Source organism: Canis lupus, chromosome 14 (assembly GCF_011100685.1).
Source record: "Canis lupus familiaris isolate Mischka breed German Shepherd chromosome 14, alternate assembly UU_Cfam_GSD_1.0, whole genome shotgun sequence".
Lineage (NCBI taxonomy): Eukaryota > Metazoa > Chordata > Mammalia > Carnivora > Canidae > Canis > Canis lupus.
This window is the reverse complement of record NC_049235.1, coordinates 37,738,710-37,750,409: the sequence shown is the minus strand read 5'-3', so window position 1 is coordinate 37,750,409 and position 11,700 is coordinate 37,738,710. Positions and strand designations below refer to the sequence as shown.

General features: G+C 38.5%; 1 pseudogene; it reads right to left on the bottom strand.

Annotated features, from left to right (window-relative positions):
* Positions 1–681: 681 nt before the first annotated feature.
* LOC611172 lies at positions 682–2,078 on the bottom strand (annotated as a pseudogene).
* Positions 2,079–11,700: the final 9,622 nt, after the last annotated feature.

Genomic DNA, 11,700 nt, shown 5'->3' with positions numbered 1-11,700 from the left:
AATACCCATCAAGACTTCTAAATAACAGGATGATTTGGACAATGAAGAGCATGGATGAACTATATCCTTCTGGATATAGTCTTGCTGGTCAATATAAACCCATAGCAGGCTCTGCCTATCAGACAAGGCATGACTTCAATCTCACCTCTGTCAGATATTTTTCCTGCCCATTTCACTTGCTGATGGGGGCTTATGCAGACACAACATCCCTGCAAATGTACTCTAGCTGAGTTCATTTCAAAGAAAGCAAGACTACTTCAATTCCATATTTACCTGTGAAAATCCCAAACCAATGATTACTGGGATATCAGAATTTAGGGGGAAATACGGAATAATTAAATATTTCTTTAAAAAAGAAGGGTTTGTATTATTTTTAATACTGTTTACTATTCATTCACTGACAAAAAGGTGAAATAGTACTGGATTTCTCCTATAGACACATTATACTTAATGGTGTTCCCACCAACGCATGACATCTCTGGACATTTGATTTTATTATTCCTAAGTAGGTAATGCCTCTTACCATCATTTGTTTTGCTTTGAGTATTTTGTTTTGTTTTGTTTCCAGAAAGGCTGACTTACTGGGAGGTATTCTGACATCATCTTTCAGCCTGGCTAGCAGTCTTGGGACCAGGGACAGGAGTCCTCCTGTGACTGATCCAAGTCTCTGCACACCAGGGCTCATTTTCCTATGCTCCTGTGGATGGAAACTGAGGTCCTAATGGAATAGGACTTGGTCCCAGGCCTTCTGCCACTCAATAAGCTCAAGGCCTTGCTGCCCATGGCTCCTCTGAAGACCAGCCTGGCCAGCCTGCTGCCATCTCCACCAGTGGAGTTTACCACAGAGATGTTCAGAGCTCCCACTTCATCTCCTGCCAACTGGATCTCCTCACCCTCCAGCAGCTTGGGGTAGGTGGGGATCTCAATGTCCAGGGCCATTTTGATGTCTGTGAGCTCCTGGTACTTGCACAGTTGCCATACTATGTCCTGCTTGGCTTGTTGCAGGATGGCCTCCAGCTCCTCCTACTTGACACATGCATGAATCTTTGAATGCCAGGTTCCCATGTTCTTCAACCTCAGCAGTGGCAGCTTCCAACTTGATACACTGGTTCTTCATGCTGTTGCTCTCAGCCTACAGCCTCTGAATGGCACAGGTCATCTCTGCAAGCTCAGTAGGGTACTCTGAAGGTCTTCCTCATGCTCCCCAGCCTGGACCTGGAGGGTCTCAAACCTGATCTGATACCAGGCCTCAGCCTCATCTTGGCTGTGGTTAGCCACCTCTTTGGGCCTTGATCTCAGCAATGATACCATGTGGGTCCAGGGAGTGACTGTTGTCCATGGACAGCATGATGGACATGTCCAAGATCTGGGACTGCAGCTTTGCCAGCTCTATCTCATAGAAGGTCTTGAGGAAGTTGATCTCATTAGTCAGGGCATCTACCTTGGCATCCACATCCACCTTGTTCATGCAGACAGCATCCATGTCCTTTTTCAGCACCAGGAACTCATTCTCAGCAGCCAAATGATAGTTGATTTCATCCTGGTACTTGTTCTTGAAGTTTTCCAAAATGTCCTAATGTTCCACAGCTCCACCTCCAGGCAGCTCCCATCTAGCTGCAGCAATTCAAGCTGCCACCACAGGCCAGCAATGTGGGCCTCAAAGAAGCCAGGGGGACAGTTCCTCTTGGTCAATTTCTGTTCCTTCAGCAGGGCCTGCTTGGTCTCTAGCAGCTTGTTCTGTGGTTCTAGAAACCATACCTTATCACTGAAGGAGGGATATGTTGTTGAGGGTCTTCATCTGCTTGCACTCCTCCTGGTGCACCTGCTGGGGAGGGGCTGATATCCACTCGAAGTGAAGCCAGCCGGCTCTGATTGATGGTGACCTCGTGGATGCCAGCACCCACTGCACCCAAGTAGGCAGAGCACAGGGCCATGTTCAGCCGGGAGGCACCCAGGCTGTAGAGGCTGCTACTGCTGAAGCCACTGGGGTGCTCAGAGCTCAGGCACACCTGGGCGCCCCACTCCAGAAAGGCAGTGGAGCCTGACCTGAAGGCCTGGGAGCTTAAGTGGATGCACATACCTGCTAGACCAGGTTGGACCTCGCAGAGAGTGTAAGGGGGCCAAACTCCCTTAACATCATTTGTAATAGGTTAGCCTGATACAGAATTGCCAGATGTATCAAATAAAATACAAGATGCCCAGTTGAATTTGAAATTTAGATAAATAATAAATAATTTTCAGTACAGGTATGTCCCAAACATTACATGACTTAAAATACACATATAACTAGACATCTTGCATTTTATTTATACCTAGTCTAATAGCAATGATCTTGTTTGTTTGTTTGTTTGTTTGTTTGTAGGATTCACAACAAGAGATCTGAAGGCCTCTGGTGCTATACATAGGAGAGTTCTATCCTTGGCTGGTTAGGGACGAGCTCTGCTCAGGTAGGTGGAGGCCAGGTGGCTGGTTTATACATAAGATGCAGCCTGGCTCCCTGGTTCTCCATGCTTACTTTTCTTCTGAGATCCCAAATCTACCAGCAAAGAAATAGCTTGGCCAACTTGAACATGAACTCTGAGGGCAATAATAATACCTTTTTTACATTTGTATTTCATGCTGAACTCTCCTCTTCTAATTTTAGCTTTATTTGCCTTTATTTTCTCTTTAGTTTCAATGTTGTCTTTGAGAATTCCCTGAACTGGTGAAAAGCTTTTTAACTATGGACCCAGCAGGGTGGCCACAATGAAACTAAAGGAGAAACTGGTCCTGTTCTCAGTCCACAAACAAAACATTGCTTCTCACTACACCCGGGGAAGGAAGGCAACCATCTTTCAAACATTGTAATCATGGTTTGTGTATTGTATACATGAATTGTGTATTGTTCTAAGACATTTACAGTATCCATGTGTCTGTCCACCCATTTGTGAGTTCTGCCAACAATTACTACTGATCATCTTATTTTGCTAATGAGGAAAAGCCAAGCCCCACATCATGGAAAGGTACTGGAACCAGGTCTCAGATTCCCATTTAGCGACAAGCAAAGACATGGTAATTATGGTTGTTTTGAAACAGTCAAGGCTTTCTTTCTGCACCAGGCTGTGCATCTTCACTGAACATAAAAAGACTGGTGTTTGCCCCCTGTGTTGGGTGGCATTATCAGGGTGCTCTTTAGTTCTTAGTGCTTTTTATAGAGAAAACTTTAAAATACTCTTTTTTTCCCCCTCTACTCTCTATACTTCATATGGTTCCTTCTATTCCTTGTTCTTTGGATTTTACTATATCTGTAAAGTCAAATCACATTCTTATGATTTTTTCCAGGATGGTCTCAAGGACTCAGTTCTCAATGGCTAGTAAAACAATTCATCTTACACCTTACACTTTGACCATGTATCAACACTAAATCTATGCTAGGTGTTTCATGTCATATAAGCATTTGTATAATGTATTTAGGACAGAAAACTCATATGTGCAAGGTACCAAACAAAGACAGTTAACACTTTATAAACACAATTAAAAATACATTATTGTACTAAAAATATTGAAAAGGTAATAAATGCTCATTGAAGTTTAAGCTCAGTTTTATAAACTCAGACAACCGCTAAATTGATAACCTTGATACAGATGAAAGAGGGAAACATGTTTTCTCTTCTCCCTGGAGAGGAAAATGCATTATCTTCTCTTCACGGCTTTCAGGCACCTGACAGCTGAACTTGGCCTTGGGCCAGTGAGTGACTCACTCAGTTATTGTCACGGTAATGAAAGGGTCTTTTGCTCCATCAGTTGCAAGTTTTTGCAAGACGTTAGATAGAAGCACAGTTTAGAAATGTCAGTAAACACTATCCCTCTCAGTAAGGCAGCCCAGAGTCCTGGGACTCTGTGGTGGCTCACACTTGGTCTCCTCAAAAGTCATTTGAAGACACAGTGTGAAGAGCTCCAGGCTCCAAGATTTCCAAGCCAGGGTGAGAAGAGCTACCCAGGGAATGGCTTTGGCTCCACTGGAATATTCATCCAAGCAGGAGAGGATATGGAGAGACAGCACAAGGGAACTCCGTGGCATAAATCTTCATTTAGGCAATGACTTTAATTAATTATGCAGTTTCAGTCAAATCATTCAGCCTTTCTGAGCCTCTCTACTTCCTCCTCAGGTGGTAACAAAGATTCTAAAACACCACCTCTCAGCTTTCTGAGGCATACGTAACATAATCAAACGATGTTCGGGAAAACATAAAATGACAGCCTCAGACTATTCAGCCTTCATTTTCCCTCCCATTACGTCCCAAAGACTACATCAAATCCAAAGCAGATATTTGTTCCAGAAGACTTTTCTTCCCCCAAAATTTCTGGGAACAGATTAAGTTCAAGTGAAAGAGGAGGTGAAGCATTTAGGATATATATTGATATGATACATAGATATGGTGTTTTGTTTTGCCTTCTTTTCTTCTTTTTATTTTGGTTTCTTATTGATATGACCTTAAACTAGGTGATTTTTTTTCACCTTCCTTGGTCTCTATTTCAATATTTGTAATATAAGGAATCTCCATTTGAATGCCTGATGGGCTTCTCAAGGCTAACTATCCTGAACCAAGTTCTCCAAACCAGCCACTATCAATGGCATCAGTAATTCCATGCCTTCATGGCTCATCTAGACCCTTGAGGTCACTCTTGACTCTGCTATCCTATACCTCACACACAATTCATTGACAAATCCTATTGGCTCTCACCATAACCCATGCCAATCTCCTCACTGTGCCTTGAAGACCTATGAAATGTGCCCCATTTCAAGGTCTATCTTACTTCCTCCTTGTCTCCACTTGAAACACTGTTCACATGCCATCTAATCAGTGAGGGCTTTCCTTTGATCTTGTGTAGAAAGTTTTGATATTGTACTAAAATTATATAAGATGTAACATGTAGCCTATAACCTATTTATAAAATGTACAAGACTTGAACTGATATTTCTTCAAAAAAGATACATAAATGGGCAACATGTACATGAAAAATCTGCTCAATATCACTAGCCATTAGGGTTATCAAATCAAAACCATAATGAGATATTATTTCACAGTCACTAGGATTGCTATAACCTAAAAAATAGACAATAACAAATGTTCGCAAGGATGTAAAAAAAAAACTAGAAGTTTCATAAATTGCTTGTGGGAATGCATAAGTGGTACATTCCCTGGAAAATGGCTTGTTTGGGAAAACATTTCCTCAAAATGCTAAACATAGAGGTACCATATGACCAATCAACTTTAATCCTAAGTATTTGCCAAAGAATCATGAAAACATATATCCATACAAAAACTTTCAAACCAACACTGTTCACGATTACAAAAAAATTGGAAACCCAAGCATGTATCAACAGATGAATGGGTAAACAAATGTGGTACATACATACAGTGGAATGTTATCCAACTTTAAAAAGGAATGAAGTACTGATGCATGCTACAACATCAATGAACCTTGAAAACATTTAGCCAAGTGCAAGAAACCAGCCACAAAAGGCCATATTGTATAATTCCATTTACAGAAAACATTCAGAATAGGAAAATTGCATTCAAGCAGAAGGATTAGTGAAGGCCCTAGACTGGGAGAGGAATAAGAGACAGAAAGTAATCGCTAGTGAGTAAGGATTTTCTTTTTGATTGGGACAAAAATGTTCTAAAATTAAATAGTAGTGATGGTTGCACAACTCTGTGAATAACCTAAAAACTACTGAATTATACACTTTGAAAGGGCAAATTTTATAATAAGTGAATTATATCTCAATGAAACTGTTGCTAAAAAAATAGTGATGATATGAAATGCTTGAAAGGATGCAGAGAGGGATCCCTGGGTGGCACAGCGGTTTGGCGCCTGCCTTTGGCCCAGGGCGCGATCCTGGAGACCCGGGATCGAATCCCACGTCGGGCTCCCGGTGCATGGAGCCTGCTTCACACTCTGCCTATGTCTCTGCCTCTCTCTCTCTCTCTCTCTCTCTCTCTGTGACTGTCATGGAAAATAAAAAATAAAAAAATAAAAATTAAATTAAATTAAATTAAAAAAAAGGATGTAGAGAACTGGATCTCTCACACATTACCAGTGAGAATGTAAAATAGTACAGTTATTCTGGGAGAGACTGATAGTTTCTTTAAAAATTAAATATATCCTTAAATTTGGGGGAAAATATTAAATATACCCTTATCATACCTTTCAGCAATCACACATGTAGGATTTATTTCACAGAATGAAAACTTATATCCACACACAAATCCATACAATAATTGTTCCCAGTAGTTTTATTTCTATTAACCAGAAATTGGAAAGAGCCAAATGTCTGACAAAGGATGCATAATTGAACAAACCAATACATAGCATGAAATACTACTCAGCAATAAAAAGGAATGAATTTTTGATACAACAACTTCAGTGGATCTTAATAACATGCTGAGTGAAAAAATGCCCATTTCAAAAATTCATATACTGTATAATTCCAATTACAGAACATTCTTTAAACGACAAAATTATAGACATAGAGAACAAACTAGTAGTTGCCAGTGGTTAGTGATGAAGGGGAGTAGGAGAAAGGTGTGACTGTAAAGGTACTCCCTGGGTAGCACCAGGGAGAGTTTTGTGGTGTTGAGATCATTCAATATCTTGAGTAAGTTGGTGGTTACATGAATCTACATCTGTGATAAACTGATATAGAACCACACACACACACACACACACACACAATACCAATCAATGTCAATTTTTTAATTATAATATTGTACTAAAGTTATATAAGATATAGTCACTGGGAGAAAGTAGGTAAGGATACATGGCATCCAACTTCTTCTGAATCTATAATTATTTCAAAATAAAAGTTTAAAGAATAACTAAACACAAAACATTGTTCTAGAGATTTTTTTTAAAAGTCCCTTTATAAAGGGGCACCTGGGTGGCTTAGTTGGTTAAACATCTGCCTTTGACTGAGGTCATGATCACAAGGTCCTGGGATCGAGTCCTGCTGAGCAGGGAGCCTGTTTCTCGCTCTCCCTCTGCCACTTCCCTGCTTGTCTCTCTCTCTCTGTCAAATAAATAAATAAAATATTTTTTTAAAAGTCCCTTTATAAATGTTACAGGAAAAGAAACTGAGAATCATTGGAGCAGACAGGGATGGGGAGATGGGGTAACTGGGTAATGAACATTAAGGAAGGCATGTGATATAATAAGCACTGGGTATTATATAAGACTGATGAATCACTGACCTCTATCTCTGAAACCAATAATACATATGTTAATTAACTGAATTTAAAAATAAATAAATGTCCTAGGAAAGGAAAAACTGATTAATTGGACTACAGCAAATGAAAATCTTTGGCTCTGCAAAAGACCTTGCTAAGAGAACAAAAAGACTAGCTACAGACTAGAAAAAAATTGCAAACAACATATCCAAGAAAGAATTAATATCTATAATACATAAAGAACTCTCAAACCTCAAAAGTAAAAAAACCCAATTAGAAAGTAAACAAAAAATATGCATAAAAATTTCATCAAAGAGGATATATATATATATGATGAAGACATAAAAAGATGTTCAATATAATTAGGGAAATGCAAATTAAAACTACAATGACATATCACTATGCATATATCAGAATGATTAAAACAAAAAATAGTAATAATATCAAATGCTGGCAAGATTGTGAAGAAACTGCATTACTCATACATTGCTGATGGGAATGTAAAATGATACAGCCACTCTGGAAAATAGTTTAGCAATTTCCTTTCAAAACTAAAAATGAACTAGGGTGCCTGAGTGGCCAGTCCATTAAGTGTCTAACTCTTGGTTTCAGCTCAGGTCATGATATCAGGGTTGTGAGACTGGGCCCTGCATTGAGCTCCCCGCTGGGCTTGGAGCCTGCTTAAGAGTCTCTTTCTCTCTCTCTCTCTCTGTCTTCCCCACCCCCTGACTCATGCATGTGTTCAATCATTCTCTCTGTCTCTCAGAAAAAAAAAAAAGCTAAAATGAACTTAAAATACAACTTAGAAATTGCACTCTTGAGAATGCATCCTAGCAGAATCAAAACCTATTTTCACAAAGAAACCTGTACAGCTTTCTTCATAATATCTAAAACCTGCCAACTACCCAAATGCCCCTCTACAGGTAAATGGTTAAATAAACTGTGGTACATATATACCATAGAATACTACTCAGCAATTAAAAGTAATAACTATTGATATAGCAACTTAGATAAAAGTCAAGGAAATTATGAATGAAAAAATCTAAAAAGGATACATACCATATGACTACATTTACACATTCATGAAATAACATAATTATAGCAATGGAAAACATGAGTGGTTGCCAGGGGTTAGGGATTCAGAGAAGAGATGTGAGAGTAACTATAAAGGAATAACACAAGAGAGTCTTGTAGTGATGAGACAATCAAGAATCTTGATTCTACTGCTGGTTACCTGGAGATATACATGTGATAAGATTGTACAAATATATGCACCCACACATATGCATGCATGAACAAATGATACTTATATAATTGCTGAAATCAGAAGAAGTTCTATAGATTATACCAATGTCAATTTTCTGGTATTGATATTACAGCTACACAGTATATTAACACAAGGGGAGGCTAGTTGAAAGGTAAACAGAACCTCCCTGTACATTTCTTTGTATCTTTTGGTGAACATATAATGATTTAAAAATAAAAAGCTTTTAAAAATAAATAAAATGAGATAAATACAAAGTTTTTTTAAAAGAAAAGAAAAACAACTCCTCTCCCCAACACCCATTTGTGTCTCCTACTCTTCCTTCTCATGAAAAAAAAAAAAAATGAAGAGTAACTTCTTCAAATTTTAAATAGCAAACAATAGAAGCCTATTTTTCTTTGCTTACAGACTCCTATTTAAATTATGTATTAAATGAAAACATTCTACTAATATGGTAATAGGGGGAAAATTAGGTCTATAAAATCATGTGGCCCAAATTAAAATGTCTAAAATGTATATAATCAAAGAAAGAGAAGCACAACATAAAACTGTTAGGCAAATTAAAGTTTTTAATAGTTTTTTTTAAAAGAGATATTACATGGCAATCAACTGCTTTATTGGTTCTAACGCCGCCTACAATTAAATATTTACATACTAGTTCTCAGTTTAATTTGAACCAATTGTGCATAATTCAAATATGCTTTCTCTGGATTTCAAAACTCTCCAAATGTAAAGATCATTTTCCCCCATTAGATACAAACAGTAAGTTTAGAGTTTAGGAAATTTTCCTCCTTCCCTTAGATGAAAGGAGTTACGTATCTGCTTGGATTCAACTCCAAATTGGATAATTCAGGAAACATGGATGACCTATAGAATGCATTATGGATAAAGTCTGGTAGAAAACTCAGAAGGAAAGATATGCTGAGAGTACAAGGAACTCTCCAAGAATGGGTATTTGACTCTAAAAAGAGAGCTAGTGAGAGAAGAACAGGAAAAGTCCAAGCTGCAAAGTAAACTGGGATGACGTAATAGGAATAAAGATCTTTTAGGCTCTGAGTGAATTATAAACGTAAATATAAAATTCCCTAAAAGGGCTATAAAAATGAATTATGAAAGGAAGACTGTCTGGAAGTGTCGCTGTTTGCAAATATCCCCTGGGTATTTTAATTTTCCTTACATGAACATTAGTACAAATCTTCCTAAGTTAGTAGTCTGTGCTCTCATTTATTCAGCACAATTAATTTTACCTCATCTTCTCAAGCTGTCATTTCCTGATGAGTTTTTCCTACTCTTTGTTTTCCATTCCCCTTCCTTAAACGAGGGGTTTCAAATCACTGTAATCCCTGTGTGGTAAGAGAGCCCTTTCACAGTAGATCCTTAAAGAAAAGCAAATCCTACCTCAATCATGGCATCTTTATACCCCACCTGGGTTGAGCCCCAATGGAAGGTCAAAGCTCTAGACACCATACTTTCAGCTTACAGCCTCTCCCAGGACAGAGCAGGCTCCAGGAATATGGAATTGAAGTCAGCTTCCACATTTTCAATGTCAAAGACTAAGATCGAGAGCCACCTTTCTTCTCTAGGATCCTACCTCTCTCCATAAGAAATTTCACATAGGAAAATCAAGGCTCCTTCCCCTGCTCCCATCTTTTCAGTGGAAACCACCCTCAGTAAGCTGTCCCTACTTTTACTGTGACAAGGAAAAAATACAGGTTAATTTATGATAGCCTCCTCAACCCCCGTTTAATTTCTCTCAATGCACGTATGAAGATCTTCGTTTAAAAGATGTTCAAAGCATTATTTGCCCCCTTCACTCCTGCTAAGTGACATCAACTTTTAGTATTTGGACTTAGTATCTGAGTGGTGAATATACGATATCCAAAAAAGGACTATGAATTCAGGAATTTCTAAATTAATTTGTATTTTCCTCATCATAGCAACAAAAATACTTATAAAATATTGTTTAATTCATGTGTGAAACCTATTATTTACTTAGTTCACAGCCAATATGTTATATAGTTATGTGCTAATGGATCCCTTTTAATAATTCTTCATCCCATTTTCAGTTTGGAAAACACTGTTCTAGGGAATGTTCTTGAAGCAATGAGTAGAAAAATATTTCCTATGGCAGAAACACATTAGGCTGGAATTTTCAAAGCATGGCCATGGATAATGCATATGAAATTTAAAATACGATGAAAATAAAACACAATGTACAAGTGATTTGGAAGCTTCACTGAGATATCCTGGGGTATCATTCATGAGCACCAACTAAATTGCACTGCCAGACTGGTCTGCCACATGTGAGACCCTTATGTCAAGGCAAGTCTTTTCCAGCTCCTGGAGAGAATCTTGTGTCACGATACTGCTTTCAATCTCACTCACTGTTTCTCTTTTTCTGTTTCCTTTTTGATGTTTTGTTTCTGGGTTAGTTTGCACTGGCTGCCATTTTTTATGACTTTCATTGAAAGCCTGGCTTTGATTATATGGTCTAACAATCTGGTCTCTTGTGAGTTGAAGATGACAGAGAAACTGGTTTCTGTTCAATGGAAGATGAAAAGAAATCTTGTCTCTTCATATTTATTTGTTTGTCTTGAGGATTCTGACACTGCCTGTGCTTTGTCTTGTATATACACCATTATGAGTTAAAGTCATTTAAGAAAAAAAAATAGTGTTATTTCCCCTAGAATGAAGAGTAGCCTATGAATTGAGGAACAGCCGACCTGTTTGAGATCTCTTGTGTATTCCTGGTCATCTTGTTACCCAGCTGCAACCTACCAGTGAGTTTTGCAGACTCATGCTATAGTTGTAAAATGGGAGCTGCTAGTCCTCTCGCTATGTGTGTGTAAATGAATAATGTCTTTTCCCTGTTTCACAAAAGTAAGTAATTAGCCTTTTAAAATGGTTTATAGGGATCCCTGGGTGGCGCAGCGGTTTGGCGCCTGCCTTTGGCCCAGGGCGCGATCCTGGAGACCCGGGATCGAATCCCATGTCGGGCTCCCAGGGCATGGAGCCTGCTTCTCCCTCTGCCTATGTCTCTGCCTCTCTCTCTCTCTCTCTCTCTCTCTCTCTCTCTGTGACTATCATAAATTAAAAAAAAAATTAAAAAAAAATTAAAAAAATAAAATAAAATGGTTTATAAATAATTGTAGTTCTTTCTGTATCTGTATCCAGTAATGGGACTTGTGTTCATCTTCTCTCTCAAAAATTTAGAAAATTAATTGG